We start from the raw sequence: 16,172 nt of genomic DNA, 5'->3' as shown, positions 1-16,172 counted from the left end.
AAAAAGATTTTTCATTGCACATTAGCATAACAATTTAAGGTAAAATAATAAAAAATAATGCTTTAAACTTTCTTGTTTAGGGTTGTCTAAACAATTACTGATATAAATAGAAATATAATATAAAAATATAAATAAATACAAAAAGTTAGTAGTGTTGTTAGAACCTGAGTGTGGAGATTGGACTCTATGTAAGGTGTTTTTTTTTTTTTTGCAGCTGTGCTGATTTGCAATGCGTTTCAATGCCAGAATCTAGGAGGAGTTTACTTTTAATTAGGAGTTAGAGAGGATGTGAAAGTCACATTCTGGGTGAAATGTTATCTGGTTACATTCGTGGCAGAGGTTTCATTTTAAGGTTTAAAGAGAAAATTAACCTCTCCCCAATTAAAGTCCCAATTGTTGAAGAGTGTCATGCCATTTATTCAAGCATACTGAGCATATTGACAGTTTTGGATGTGTAAATGTCAGGATTAATATGAGGAATACAGGAATAATTAATTTCAGGTGAAAACTCACAACGGAGACCATTAAAGTACATTCAAATTCTGAGCTCTCTGTTACCGTGAAGTCTCTTCATTTGAAGTTTCTTTTAAATTGTTTTCTCAGTTTACTTTATATTTTAGAGGAAAATCATCCGTTTTTTTTTTTATTCATACCACCACTTACAAGTAAATATATCTTTTTTTATTATATTACAAAATTGATTTGACAAGATGAAGTTATCTGAAGTATCCCACAAACTGAACTAAGTAATAACCTTGTCCTTTCATAGTCACAGAAAAGCCTTAAGTGGTGTTTGTGTGGAAGAAGTACAACGAGACGTGCTGGTGTAAATGCGTCTGGCTCTGTGTGCTCTACACCAGCCCTTAAGCTGTGGAAGAATGTTAGAAGTTCCTTCAAAAGCCAGTTCCTGGCTCTCAAGTGGGTCTAGTCTGTGACCTGGGATTATTGTTCAAGTTCATCTGTGTCCAGACAGGTGTGTAATGGCTTGTAATTCTGTCTGAGAGAGAGGAATGGGGGATGTGATGGGGGAAGGGTTGAGACCAGACAGAGTCTTGAGCTGTTGAACAGGGCTGGAAATGTGGTGTGGTTCAGTCTGGGCACGCTTCACACATGTGGACTGATTCCACGCTGGGCTGCAGCATGGGATGTGATCTCTGAAGCTCGTCAAGTGTTTTTAAGTGAATCTACTTTTTAACTTTAATTGTCCCTAACGTTAAACACTTTGCAACACATTATACTCTGACGAAGTTCCAAGTAAAGCAATCATTTCATTGAGAAAAAATGCAGGTGGAATTAATTTGACTGTGAAAAGTCAGCTTTACTTATTAAAATTAATAGGTTATTTTAAGGCATTTATTAAACTGGGTATTAATTATAATAAGAATTTTTGAATGAATTATTTTATGAATACAATTATTTTGTAAGTCACTTACAATAAGACCATTTATTAAGATTGTAAATATGTTTAGTTTCATTTCATGTTGTCTTTAAGATGTAATATCTTTAATAAATGGAGTATTTTTGATATTTTTTATGAAAATGACAATGAAACAAAATTACTCACTTGAATTATTATTATTCTAATTTTTTACTTTTTTATGTCCCTTCCTATGGCAAGTTGGTGAGTTGTGATGGACATTGGTGTGCTGCAAATATATAAATAAAATCAAAAGCTCCCAGGTGATTTTGAAAAGTTCATTGTGGTGGCAAGTGTTCCAGGACTTTGTTTGTTCAGGCACAGTCTTTCCTTTATCTGCGGGTCAGTGTGCTAGGGATTCTGGGAAGGATGCTGTTTATCGTCTGCCCATTGTTTTAGTAAGAACTACAGGTAGAATGATAAATCATTGATGAATAGTTGACAGATACATTCACTGGATGCAAAACTCATTTGTGCATGTGTGTGTGTGTGTGTGTGTGAGAGAGAGCATATACCGATATACAAGTAGTTTTTGTTTTGTCTACACTTCTCTTGAAAGAGTGTCATCATGGTAACACAAACATGTACACATTTATCCTTGGAAGAACAAAGCATGCTTCTTCTGGTGAGTTTTGACATTCCTCTTCAAGGTAATGGCCCTTATGAATATGCATAAGGGGCTCACCTTGAATTATAGGAATGTCTTTTAGCTTAAGTGAGCATGTCAGAAGAGAGAATGAAATGACTGTTGATGTTGATTTTTGTTTTTCTGGCATCGTGTGATTGAAGGGCAAACATACTCTTACCTCGATGATCGCAGTGTTAAAATGTCCCCGTCTGCTGCCTGATTTTCACACAATCTTTTTTTTTTCTCGCAATTCATTAAAAAAAGGCAAAAATAAGCAACAACATCAAGACATATGCAAAGGTCAGAAGACACACTCACATTTGCATGTCTGCGTATTTTATAAATGTTTTTACAATCATAATACTAATAAAACAGGCATGGAATGTTCTGTGTCTGCTCTCATTTTACTCGTAGTAGTGACTTTATGAGAAATCAGAAAGGTGCATTTTTCTTCTTTTTTTTTTTCCTCACAGGAATTAGTCCATGCTGTGTGCAAGTCTTTTTAAACCAATTGGGCAGCAAATGAGGTAGCTGGGGTTAATAGCCATCATTTTGTCACTGTTTATTTAGAAGCACAGCAAGCCCTTGATCAGAGCTCCTTGACAATTCTCTCACAACTGACTACGCCTGCAGTTATTGGCTGCAATCTTTTAGATGTTTTCCCTCCTATTGTTTTAGATGTGATTAATTCTGGTAACTCTTTTTTTAATGTTTTTAAAACAAAGTCCCTTTTGTTCACCAAGGCTGCATTTATTTGATCTAAAATACAGTAAAACAAATGTATTCCTGTGATGACAAAGCTGAATTTTCAGCAGCCATTACTCCAGGGCGTGAGGTTGGGGGCAGTTTGTTCAAAGAGTGGCAGACGGGGGAGGGGTTGAAACCTGTTTGACAACAGACATTATTTTGGCAATTCTGTTTGGTGCCGCTAGTGGTGCAGAAACAACATGCTTCGTCTTTAACGGCATTAAACACATTTAATTAATCTCCAAAGTTAAGCAACTGGTCCTTGTAAAGCATCCTCTGTTCGTCAAGAAGCCGGTGATGAGGATGAAGGGAAAAAGTGAACAGAAGAGGTTTCCAAAAGAAGTGGCAGCATATGTGAGAGGATGTCTGAAGACAGATAATGAATGAGAGTGGAGATGCTTCCTGTCCTCTCGTTTGGGTTTAGGCGGTGTGGAAATTCATTAGGAATGCAGTCACACTCTCAAGTGAATGACCATATCAGCTTACCAAATGCAAATACCACAAAATCTGCAGAGAAGGGAAAGGATTATGTGGTTGGTCTATTAACCTCCCAAAGAGATAACTGACATCTTATCTCCCCAAAATGGCAGGAAGAGCTTGACTACCATCAACCTTAGTTTGACACACACTTTTCACAATAATTAATAGGATCAGATGAAATTTTAAATAGGCCTCTGGGTTTCTATTATGAGTCCCCAGGGTTGAGAGAAACGCATGAAGTGTTTGCTGTTGTAGAGGGATGGCGTGCTCTCTCCCTCTCTCTCTGTCCTCGCTGAGGAATATCTGTGTCAGAACAACCAGTCGGATGAAAAAAGTTGAATGCCTTTTCACACACTCTCTATTGTACGGACTTATGTGAGGCCAAGGTCAAAGGGGGTATGATGTCATAGTAACCCAAAGGACATTTCGGTTGTCATCGCAGTGGCTAACTGACACCAATCGATGAGAGCAGGGCTGAGTAGCTTGGGCCTCAGGGTCAGAAATAGAGATGGACAATGCTGAAACACTATCTTGGAATTGTCTTCATGCAGTTGCATTACCAGCTATTCGCATGGATGTTTGAACAGACTTCTGTCAATTTCTGTAATATTATGAGTTAATAAGCAAAAGGAATTAAAAGTTGTGTTGCACTGATTAAGGGTGATGCTTTATTTAAGGCTTGCAAGGTTTTAAGTATGCAAAGGTTTATTTCCAGTGAACAGAAGGAACTTTAAATGTGTTGTGCATTCCTAACCTATTTTTATTTATTTATTTTTGCTCTAATATAGAGTCTTTTTTCTCCCTTTTTTTTCATTTTGAATTATATATATGTTTTGTCTTCTGAATAATATACATACAATATATATATATATATATATATAGTTATTATGAATAATTGCCATTATATCATTAATGGTTTAACATGTTATTCTTCATTAATTCTTAATTAATAATACATATGAATTATCAATATTTTATTTTAATAAAATAGTAATACAAATACATTATTGACTATTATTATAATTTTTAGATTTAATTATATTTGTATTATATTATATTTAATAATTCACACACACACACACACACACACACACACACACACACACACACATATATATATATTATTTGTTTAATAATTAAATTTATAATAATATAATACTTTTTTCTCCACTAATAATTCTAATTTGTAATAATGTGTTCAGTATTATTGATATATGAATGCACTATTGACTATTAATATATTTTTACCTTTAATTATATTTTGTATTATATAAGTCATATGTGATAACTGTTGATTATTTACTAGTTCTTATATTTTACAACATAAACATGTTGCTGCTGCCTCTGTTTGATGTCATTACAGACCATCCCTTACAGTGATTTTACCACGGTAGTATTTTAATAGGCATCCCTATCATTCCCTTAAAAAGTGTGGTTGTTTTTATTGTGAACTAAAGATGGTCTGTGTGTATTCTAAACTCCACGGGACTGGCCATGTAAATGACTGTCCCTTGCCGAAAATGTAGAGCATCTATCTGTCTTGTATGAGAGATGACAAGTCACCCTTTTATCCACTTAATCAATGGGCTTGACCTTTGTAGCTTGCACCATGCTGAGTGATTAAATCCGAGCCTCGATGTGAATGTGGCGCAGGAGCGGAAACCCGCTGGACAAGATGGAGCGCCTTCTGTTGTGGTTAGTGACTATTGCCACTGAAAATGCATCGACAACAGAAACTTCAGTGAACTCTGCCAACCGATTACCTTTTGCTCATCATTTGTATCAGCATATCGTGTGAGATTTTTCACCACATATGAAGAGGATAACCAATCGTAAGAGATCAATTACATACAGAAATAGAAGCAAAAACTTTGTTTTTCCAAGGGCCAAGAGAAAGTAGAGGTAGAGAATGGTTTAATAAAACCATATTTTGACTTCACCCCTTTTAAAGTTTAATATGCTCTATTTTGTTTTTAAAATCTGGCTATAAGGAAAAGGAAGCAGAAAAAGAGATGTGTGAGCAGGGAGATTAAAGCCACAGTCTGATATGTCTACTCAAGCCGGAATTCACTCATCACTCCTGCTAAACCTTAAGATAATCCTGAAGTGGCTTTTCCTGGCCTACGTCCAAAATGCTCTTAACAAATATGTCATAGGTGGATGAATGCTTGGGTAGGGGTGTCCTGAGGGTGACAGATTTATAATGGCCATCTTAAAAACCTCAATGTAAATCAATGCAAATGCTTTCAAGCAGCAAGTTTGACATTTATGCAAAACAAAACCAAGCGTGATATGAAGGAAAGGACAAGCTGGGAATGGTTGATTTCGTATAGTAAAAAAAAAAAAAAGCTTGAGCTATTTTATGAAACATTTTAATACAGCTCTTTTAACAGCCTGTATGGAGGAAGTTTTTCAGAACACCAAAATACAAACATTTCGAGGCAAAGAGCCTGAAAGGAAACTTTGAAAAGAGTGTTATCTTGAACACAAAGGCACTGTCTGATAACACCCTCATAGGATATAGTGTGTCAAAGGGTCACTTTAAACTTGTCTGTTGCCAAATCTGGGTCAAACACTCGAGGTACGGTTTCAGCGCAAATGGCTCTTCCAGTGTAGATTGTCGAGGATTTGACTTCATCCTGTGCTGTAAAAGATCTAGTTTCTCATGTGAATGGGCTAAACACCAGATTGTGTGTTCTTGCTGCTCTACCTTGAGGCCCTTATATATGTGTCACATTCTACAAAGAATGGCAGCGGGCAAAGAACTACTACAGCCGAAATGGTTCATTATAGCTCAGGTGTTGAAGTTCGGTGTTTCTTATGAATATTTTGAAACCTTTTGAATGGAAAAAGATACTGTTTTATGATGTCCTTGTTTCAGATATGTCCAAATATTGGTGTACGATAAAGTATGACCCTTCTTTATGACCCTAGCATGTAATTATTTAACTGACCTCACAATGAACGAGGCAGAATAAACTGTTCTTTTCTTTTTCACATGCAGATATGGAAGTACTCTAGAGTTATGCAAATGTGTGAGACTGTCATGTGACTCAACCCACTCAGCACAAAGAGAGCCCCTAATTACATTAGTTTAAATGAAGGCTGCCGACCGCTTGAGGTGCACGCCGGTGACAGAGAGCCACAGACAATGTGCGTTAATGTCGTGACACTGTGTCCCGACAGGTTAACGGCACCCATCTGTGGCCGGCGCAGACACATCTAATTTGTCCGCCGAGTCTGAATTTTTTTGTCGCTTTACACCTATTTAGCGGCAGTTGCTGTCAGCCCTCTTCAGAGGAAATTCAGAACTTTTCACAGGCTTCTGGTCCTGAAGTGCAGCTTAAAAGCCTGTAATTAAGGACTGCTGTGTGCAAATGACAAACCCTGGTTATGACATGCAGGCAGAACAAGAAAGGGGCTTTATGACACTCGGGAGACAGGTACTGGTCGAGGTTTTGCAGGGTTGGCCTTAAATGAGTGGCGTTATTATCTCCAGTGATTCCCCCGGAAAGTACAAACACCGTCTTCCAGGCCTGTATGGGTATAATTTGAGATACAATGCCTTGTGTACAAGAAATCCGCTTTTCAGGATACGTTGATGATTGTCAGTTAAAGGCTAATATGAAGTTTAATGAACTCCTGTTGGGAACTTCTGTTTTGGACCTTATTTGCATCGAATTTTGTATAATGTGTTTGCAACTGTTCCTTGGAATATGGTTTGTCAAATCCGTCTAGGTTGAAATATATCGTGTTGGTTTTCCATGATCCTTTTTACACAAACAGCGCTGTGGAGCGCTGAGGCTAGGTTACAACATACAAGTATAACTAGCTAAAAAAAATTTAGTAGTTTGGCAATATTTTATTTTAGTCATTTATATTTCATAGAAATTATGTTATTATTCCTAAATCACAAAATTACTTTGTCAGTTAATTTTTTTTCTGTAGTACCTGTATCATTAGTGAATTATATATATATATATATATATATATATATATATATATATATATATATATATATATATATATAAAGAAATATAAAGAAATACATCCTTTTATTCAAAAAGTATGCATTAAACTGATCAAAAGTGACAAAGCCTTCACTACAAAACACTAATAAATACTGTTGTTTCTATTCATTCGACCTGGAAAAAGTTGCACCACTGCTTCCATAAAAATGTTGGCTGTGGAATATTAGTTTCATTGTCACAGGAGTAAATTACATTTTAAAATATATTAAAATAGAAAACAATTATTTTAAACTGTAAAACATATTTCACAATATTACTGTTTTTAGTGAAATCTTGGATAAATGCAGTCTTGGTAAGCAGAAGCGACTTCTTTCAAAACACAAAAATTTTTACAGATTGTCCCTGTAGCAAATGAGAGGAGTTTTCAGGACAGTTCATTTGGTGCCACTTGAATGGTAAATGGTGTAATTTCTGCTCTAAAATACATTGGGTTAAAAACAAGCCAATTTGGGTTGTTACTGACCCAATGGCTGGGTAAAGGACAGAACCCATCTTGGGTTAAATTTACCCAGCAAATTTGGTTGTTTATTTAACCCTGCATAATTGGTTGATTAATTTTTTACTATATTACTAGCTTCATTAATGTTTACAGATTAAATAACTGAAACTTGTCTAAACTTCAGACTCCACACAACCACTGGTTTGTATGATAACTTCCTTTAGTTTTTCTTTATTTATCATTTACAGCATTGCTTTTATCATTTTTTTAATAGGCTATACACACATTGTCCATATTAAAACTCAAAAATTCAACATTAAACAGAAGTATTTCACGTGTAATCAACCAGTCTTTTTTATTCTGTTTCCACCGTAATGGTGCTGGTTCTTGTGCCTAAACTGGAGTCGTGTTTGCCAGGGAGCTGCTAACTGACCGCCGCCCTGCATTTTACTCTAGCCGAAACATGCTATGACTCCATAACCTGCCAATAAACAAACAATAAATAGATCTGATGACGTTTTAGCATCCAAAGTATTATATTCTGTATCTTTATGAATAAAATCGTTTAGATTAGGCAAAGCATCAGGCTCTACGTTGCTCTGCACATAATTGAACGATATACAGTGAGCACACTAACAATTTTATATAGAAAATAAAATGTTTACAAACCTGTATTTTACTGAGGAATGCATCAATTCAATGGTGCTTAGAATTGATTTATCATAAAGAGAAGATGCAAAATGGTGGATAGCTTGGCTAACACAAAAACTACCCAAACAATGAAAAAATACCCCCCCCCCCCCCCGTTACTTGGCAAGATGCTGTTTCATCATAGCTTCTCCAACGCATCATACCAGAACTCTCAGTCCCAGTCCACACGGAGACGCTTTTAGATGTATACGCATACATTTTGTATCGTACTAGTGTTTCGTCCACACGAATCCGCCATTTTGGGAGATTTACAACGGTATTTTTTTTAAACCAGATCCCAGAGTGGATAAATCTGAAAACGCCACCCTTGTGTTTTCATGTAGACAGCGAATCTGTATATTTTCTGAAATTATGACGTCGTCAGCCACACGTCCCTAGTCAGACACCGGTATGACATGTAACAGCAACAAAAACATGAACACACACTGAACGATTGTTTTTTTATAAACGAATATTAACACAGATTAATAAATGTATTGTTCCATGTTCGTTTGTATACCGCGTGCAAGGTTTATGCGCATAGTCTTCTTCTCCGTTTTTAGTGTATCTCTGTGGCAGAACTACAGCGCCACATACTGGTCTGGCATGTATTCTATGTAAATCGTTTTGTGTCAGTTTTGTGGTTTTGTGTTGACACACATTTCTGGAGACGAGGGGGAAAAGAAGATTGTATAGGGAAAGCGCTGGTTTCGTGTAGACAGATCTTTAATGCCTTTAAGATATTTTAATACCCCAGGCTAATTATTGTGATCTGACCCTTTAAAGTTAGCTTTTTTTTATTCCATTACTATTAAAACAGACAACCTCGTAGGACAAACAGTCTTCAGCTCTCCTCACACCTCATTGCTTATGCCTGTGACCACAAGAAGAAATTTGTTAGCAGAACATCTCCTGGCCAAGTGCCAAGGACTCAAGGGGAGAGAAGATTGTAGCTTGAGCAAAGACATGGGTGGGGGGTGGGCCTTTAAGACACTTGGGCTAATCCACTTAATAAAAGCATCAACTGCTAGCATAAAACCCGGAGTATGATATAAATACCTAATCAGGAGTTAATTAAAGAAGAGTTAGTTAACAAATAATCATGTGAGATCAGAGTGGTGGAGAATAAGGGCATTCTTAGGGGAGTTTGACAGATCTTCGGTTGAAGGTTGTCCTCAGAGCGAGAGATGCAGATGGAGCCGCTTGCAGAGATGAAGTGATTCTAGAGTAGCTAGAGAAGTTTAAATGCTTGGGAATGTGTTCAGTATCTCCTTGTGAAAATGGCTTTAAAAACCTGGCAAACAAGTCTTGGCAATTTGAAAAATGAACCTTGCTTTAAGGCAAACACAAATTTGAACACACATTTTTGTTAACTGTGAAGGGGATTATCGGTTCAGATAATCAGAAGAGAGTATGAGTTAAGGTGAAGGTTTATAAAACAACATGAGTTTGTTTCCACAGTTGTTTCCATTTTTGTCACAAGCAGCAGACTTCAAGATTTGTAAAAAAAAAAAAAAAAAACTGGAAATATTTTGTTGTAAACATATTTATTTATTTGCATTCATTCATTCATTCCAGTTTTTAGGACAAGCTTTTATTCTGGTAGATTATATAAATGGTGTTCAAATGTTTTGGAATGATTGTTTGGAATGACTGCTACTGCAGAGTCTGAATTTACAATAAGATTTAATCCAATCTCTGTGGAGTGTTTCCAGTAAAGTTTAAGCATGTGTGAGACTTCCCATCCTTCTCGCTGGCGGAGCTGAGAAGGATGGCTAACAGCCGGCCCTTTCCTCCCCCTTGTGGTCTAACACTCTTTCATGACAGCTCGTGTGTCCAGTCCCTATACCAAGGTTCTAATATGAATGTAAGGCAGTGAAAACTGGTGTTAGTGTGCTTCTGCTGATTAACAGTATTCTAAAATTGATGCATTAATGCATATTTTTGTAGCATGATTTAAAATGTTCATAATGGGAACTTATAAATGAGGGTGATAGTTGCAATAACATATAAAAGGCAACAAGTTAGTGTGAAAAGTATAATAAAAATGAAGAAATAAATTGAAGTCTGTGTGGCTAGTTGTCACTTTTTATCAGTGGGTTTATTTTGGATCAGTTTCTGCATATAGGCACAAACTTAGAGTCCATAGCTACAAAGGCTGAAGTTTTGACTTATTGGCCAAGAATAAAAGGAACAATATTATTTATTTATTTTTATACACATGATGATCAAACAGTGGGGCATGTTGTCACAATGGAAAATTTACATTAAAGTGTTCAATATAGACTTTTCAGCTCCACAGTTTTGGAACCGAAAGCAAATCATAAAAAAAAAAAAAAAAAAAAAAAAAAAAAAAAAAAAAAAACTGTAGCTAATAAATTGTACAAATGTATATTGTTTTAACCTTTATTCCATACAGTACACCATACGCTTATGTAATATATACATACTGTTTTAAATTTGTTTATTTAAATTGTAATTTGTTGAAACAATTTTGTTTTTGAATCCTAATTTAGACTGTAGCATTTACAATAAATAAATAAATAAATAATTCAGAGGTTTTAAACTTGGTGTCCACAAGCAGCATTCAAAATTAGAGGAAACACGCATTTTTATATTAAGATTTAAAGGGATAAATCAGTCCAAAAGGAAAGTTCTGTCATGATTTAGTCAACCTCATGTCGTTCCAAAATGATATGACATTTTTTTTTCTTATATGGAAAATCAAAGAGGATATTTTTGATAAGTGTCAAATTTTTGTTCACACAGTCGAAGTCATTGAGGAACAAAAATGTTTGGTTACCAACATTTTTCAAAATATATTCTATAGTGATATTTAAATAGTCTTTCTATATATTACATACACTTTAAAAAGGACAAGGATGAACAGAGTGAGAGAGAGAGAGAGAGAGAGAGAGAGATTGGGCTACATTTCAGGCAAGAGGCTAGATGCACGGGTCAGCAAACCTCAGCTGTGGAGAAATGAGTGGGTTTAAGCTGGAAAGTAAACAGATGTAAATTCTAAGATGGCAGCAGTTGGCAGCCATCCAAAGGGGCATTTACCCTCCCTTCTGCAGACCCTTTTTCCCTTCTAAAGGTTGAGATTATTTTGCCAGTTATGCCTCACCGACACTTTCTCCAACTAAACATCACCAACATTTTGCCTAATTTTATATTATAACTGGTTTCCAAGGTTATCCGCTTTCTGGTGAAAAGGGATAGAAGATTAATCTCCTCAGCATTTCATCAGCAGCAGATATCAGCGATTTGCAGTCATTAAGCAGTGGACATGGATTAGCAGCACTGTGCCGCTGTAGAGACCGGCTGGAGAAGACAAGGAGAACAGCACTGGGACTTACTACAAAGCTAATTAGATCTGTCTATCTCCACACATCCATCTTCTCCTGCTGGAATCACACTGGCCTAATTCTAAATAAATTGCTCTTTATTATTCTATCATTCAGGTTATTGCATGTGATATAATGGTCTACTCTTGGCCAGTGTTAATTGATTTTTGTGTTTTATCTTAGTTCATTTGTTCTTTTTGCTCTGAGAGCAGATTTGGCATAGTGTTTAAAAAAAAATAAAAATAAAAAATCCATCCACCTGTCTGCTTGTACTCTCATTCTGTCTGCGCAAAGCATCAAAATTTAACAGAGATCTTTGTAGTGTTTATTTTTCCCATGGACATTGATAAGGTGTATGCGGTTTGTCTATTAGCAGAAGCAACTGAGTCTTGTTAACTAGCATACGTGGACATGAAGCTCTTCAGGAAAAGTGTGATTGGATTCAGAGAGGAGCCGGCTAACACGTTTTTGAAGCTTCTCAGATACCATATGTGTGTGAGTGTGCAGAGGCAGAGAGGAATAGAGTCACTCATCCACACAGATGTCTGGAATCTCCAGATGTCGAATGACACTCAAATGCTGTAATCACACATTGCTGTGCTTGAACCCCTCAATACTGAAAATAAGACCTGTCAGAAAACAGAGCGTGTACAATAAAAGACAAAATGACTGAAACACAGTAACTGGCTTCTCGCTGTTAGCAAACACACATTTTGTAGTTACGGCACAAAATTTGGCTTTAATGGTGCATAGCTTGAAAGCATACTTTAGAAAATGGAAATGTACACTTCTAAACATGGAGTTTACTGATATTAATTCACCCCCAAAGGACAATTCTTTCATCATTTATTTAATCATTTTAAGCATTTTTGGGTGAACTATCCCTTTAAGAGAGTAACCTGAGCATTTCAAATGCAGAACATATTTTTTTGTTCCTTCCTATTTTTCCATCCATACATGCATTCATTTATACTGACTATTCCACCGGATATGTTAATGTGCCAGTTGTCAATTTTAGTAGATAATTATTTAAACATGACAGTGCAAATGTTTCAGAAAGTTCCATTTTTCCTAATAGCGACTCGCATATAGCAGAGAGAATAATTCTGAACCCTCCCATCTCCAAATAAAAGAGAAGGGACATAAATAATTCATTTTACTGAATGGCAGGTTAAGTGAGGCTGCGATAATGTCCTGACAGTAATGATAACTTTAATTTCCTTTTTTCTGATGCTGATATTTGGGTCAAGAAATTAAATTCCATGAGCTCCCAGTGCCTGGAAATCATTAAAGCATTTCAGCCAGAGAAATTCGGTGCTTTAAATATGGGGATGAATTCCCAAAGACAGAAGGGATCCAAAACCTGAATAATACAGAGAAAATCGATAAGCACTTATTTAATATTTGATCAGCTCAGTGTGGGAATACTTTCATTATGTAATAAATTCATCAATATGATAGCAGTGTTTAAATGAATAGAGTGGATAGTTGTCACCTGATCTCCCAGTGCTACTATGACAGGAAATTACATCACTTTAATCAGGAGGTTTGTTTTCAGACTGTGAGTTCCCTCAGGAATTTCAAAATATTCAAAAGCTAGTTTTAATCGTAAAACTACTGCACAATATTGCTGATCTTCTGTATTTTCTTTTGTACAGATATCCATGACCAGCATTGCGAAAAACCATTTGAAATTCGAGAGATGAATGAACGTTCCAGGTTGGCCTATAAACTGACGTCACGACTGAACAGATCTGCGAAGCTGGTGCGCATTTGTAATCTTTTTTACACCATTAATTAATCAATGAACAAATCAGATACTTGCCTGTTCTCGTTTCCTCTGAGCTTGTGACTTCTTTCATGCTATAACATGAGTGTCAGCACATGAAGAATTATGTGCGAGTTGGCCCAAACGAATGATCTGCAGGTCTCAAATAAATGAGTGGAAAGACTGCGGCTCTGAAATATGGAATCGGGGATGGCTTTCAAACAATAAAGAGAATAAATAAAGGGACCTTTCACCCAAAGGAAAATGTCCCGCTTAATATTCATTAACGCTGAGCAGTAGGGAGTCAGCAAGAAATGTTCTCTGACATTGATACAGCCGTGAAATATTCAAGAGATGATGTTCTCCAGTCTCAGGGGGCATGTGAGAGACAGTTTGTCTTTTGTATCTGAAGTTTTATGAAGAATGTTCCTCCTTCCTCTTGATCATTGGAAAGGCCATGGGAAAGACCTGCCCGTGATTTGCCCTCTGCCATTAGACGTGTTCAGTGCCACGCTTCTCAACTGACGAGAACCGCTGCTTTATATATACTCTGTGGTTTGAACGGTATTGTGTGTATTCTGATCTCAGTGCATCGCACAGTATCACCTCCACATTATTCATGCAAATTAAAATGAGTCTCATGAGATGTCCATTTTTCTATTCTAAAGGCCAATTAAGTGAGACACTGTTACTCGGTCAAAATGCGCAGCCAATCTTAGAGTCTGTTCTGGTGTTAAAGACCGTTCTTCTCAACAGAAATAAGGATTTTGTTGAAGTTAGCTGATATTGCTAGCTCTGTCGTGTAAACAATGTGAACATATCAACATAACAACGTCATATTTAGACAGACTGATAGGCCTTTTGGAACTGTTTTTATCAATGGAGAAAAAACATGCAAAGTAAGTGGTCGATTTTTCTCTGAAACATGACAATATTGCAGCACTATTGCTCACAAAAAGCAGATGCTATGTCAACGGTATATATTAATCACTTTTAATACAGTATTTTCCATCAGATAACCTTTGAAACATCTTCAAATAGCCTTTGGTTTGGTTTGATTTGATTCAGTTCATTGTGAATGTAGGAGTATTTCATTATTAATTAATCAGGGGGAAATGACTGTTGAACATCAGGAAACTCACCACGTCACCTCCTCTGACCATAATGCTCTTGGTGGCTGGATGTGCCTTTGGCCACAAAACCACAAATGATAAGCTTGCAGAAAGCACTGCATTATTGCCTCCTGTTAGAGACCACCGGTGAACACATTATGCAAAGCACCGATACCACGTTCTTGAGCGATAAGCCGCAACTCAGCAACCCTTTCAGCAAGTTCCAAAACACAAGGGAAGAGGAAAACAGAGGCAGTTTATTTGGTGGTTTTTGTTGTGCTTCTTGTCTTTAAAAAGGCTTTCCTGCTAATTCTGATAATGGCTCTTAAATAGGCCCCTCGATCAGCCCCACACCAGCAACTGAGCACAGCCTTTCTTTGTGGTTGTTTGTGACGAGCCGCATTTGATTCCAGTTTATTTTGCATTTTTATTATCTAACTGACACTTGCAGATAAAGCATTTGTTGTGCGTTTTGTCGTGATCATCAGCTGCATTTAGAACATGACAAGCCTAAAGGTTGCTCACCTTTTAACAAAGCTATACACCTGCTTAAAACCACCAAGAGGACGTTAAAAACCAGTACTGCTTGTGTGATATTGATCACGCTGAGTAAAACTCTGACAGACCTGGCCACAAAGATAAGAGTGGGAGGTGGAAAAAAACAAACTGTTATGTCAGAAATCCATACTTTATGGCAGTATGGGACTGGCGGTTTACCAAAACAAGTGGCAATATTTTTTTGAAAAAAGGATTTTATTGACGCCCCACTTAGCTGTCATAAAGACAATGTTTCGAATAAAGCAGCCCATTGTTAACTGTGTCTGGCCAGTGCCGTTTAATGGAAGCAAAGGGCACCAATCTTAAAAATGAAAATCTTGCTTAAGGTCATACATGAGTCAGGCTTTCCTGTGATAATCTGAATGAACATTTGACAGTCGATCTGTGTCTTTAGACAGCGATCAATAAAAACCCTGCAGGTTAAGGGATGCCCAGAGAACAGCTGGAGGGAATTCCTAGCCGCTCCTTCTTTCTCCAAGAAAAGAACTTCATCTACCACTTTACTTGAACAGTGACATGTAGAGTTAAAAATATCTGTCTGGATCCATAAGTGTCAGGTTCTTTAAAACTGTGTGTGTGTGTGAGAGAGAGAGATTTAAAAAATATTTTATGCTCATTAAAGCTGCATGTGTTTGCTCAAAAATAGTAGTGTTGTGAAATATTATTGCAATTTAAAATAAAAGATTAATATGTCAATATACATTAAAATATAATGTATTCCTTTGGTCAATCCAATCAGCCATTACCAAACTTCAGTGTCACATGATCCTTCAGAAATCATTCTAATATGCTGATTTATTATTATCAGTGTTGGGAACAGTTGTGCTGCTTTATATTTATGCACGCAGTGCTGGGTAGTAGCCGATTACATGTAATCTGGATTACGTAATCGGGTTCCAAAAATTGAGTACTTGTAATTGGAATATATTACATTTCAATTAATTAAATTTTTATT

General features: G+C 36.5%; 1 long non-coding RNA gene across 1 annotated transcript in view; it reads left to right on the top strand.

Moving 5' to 3' along the window:
* Window positions 1-13,574, top strand: part of LOC127975796 (uncharacterized) — a 54,372-nt gene extending 40,798 nt beyond the window's left edge. The window contains exon 3 of the long non-coding RNA XR_008157624.1: window positions 13,438-13,574. This is a non-coding gene — a long non-coding RNA (uncharacterized LOC127975796). The remainder of the gene's footprint in view (window positions 1-13,437) is intronic.
* The last annotated feature ends 2,598 nt before the right edge of the window (window positions 13,575-16,172 follow it).

Source organism: Carassius gibelio, chromosome B17 (assembly GCF_023724105.1).
Source record: "Carassius gibelio isolate Cgi1373 ecotype wild population from Czech Republic chromosome B17, carGib1.2-hapl.c, whole genome shotgun sequence".
Lineage (NCBI taxonomy): Eukaryota > Metazoa > Chordata > Actinopteri > Cypriniformes > Cyprinidae > Carassius > Carassius gibelio.
This window is presented reverse-complemented; position numbering and strand designations above follow the sequence as displayed.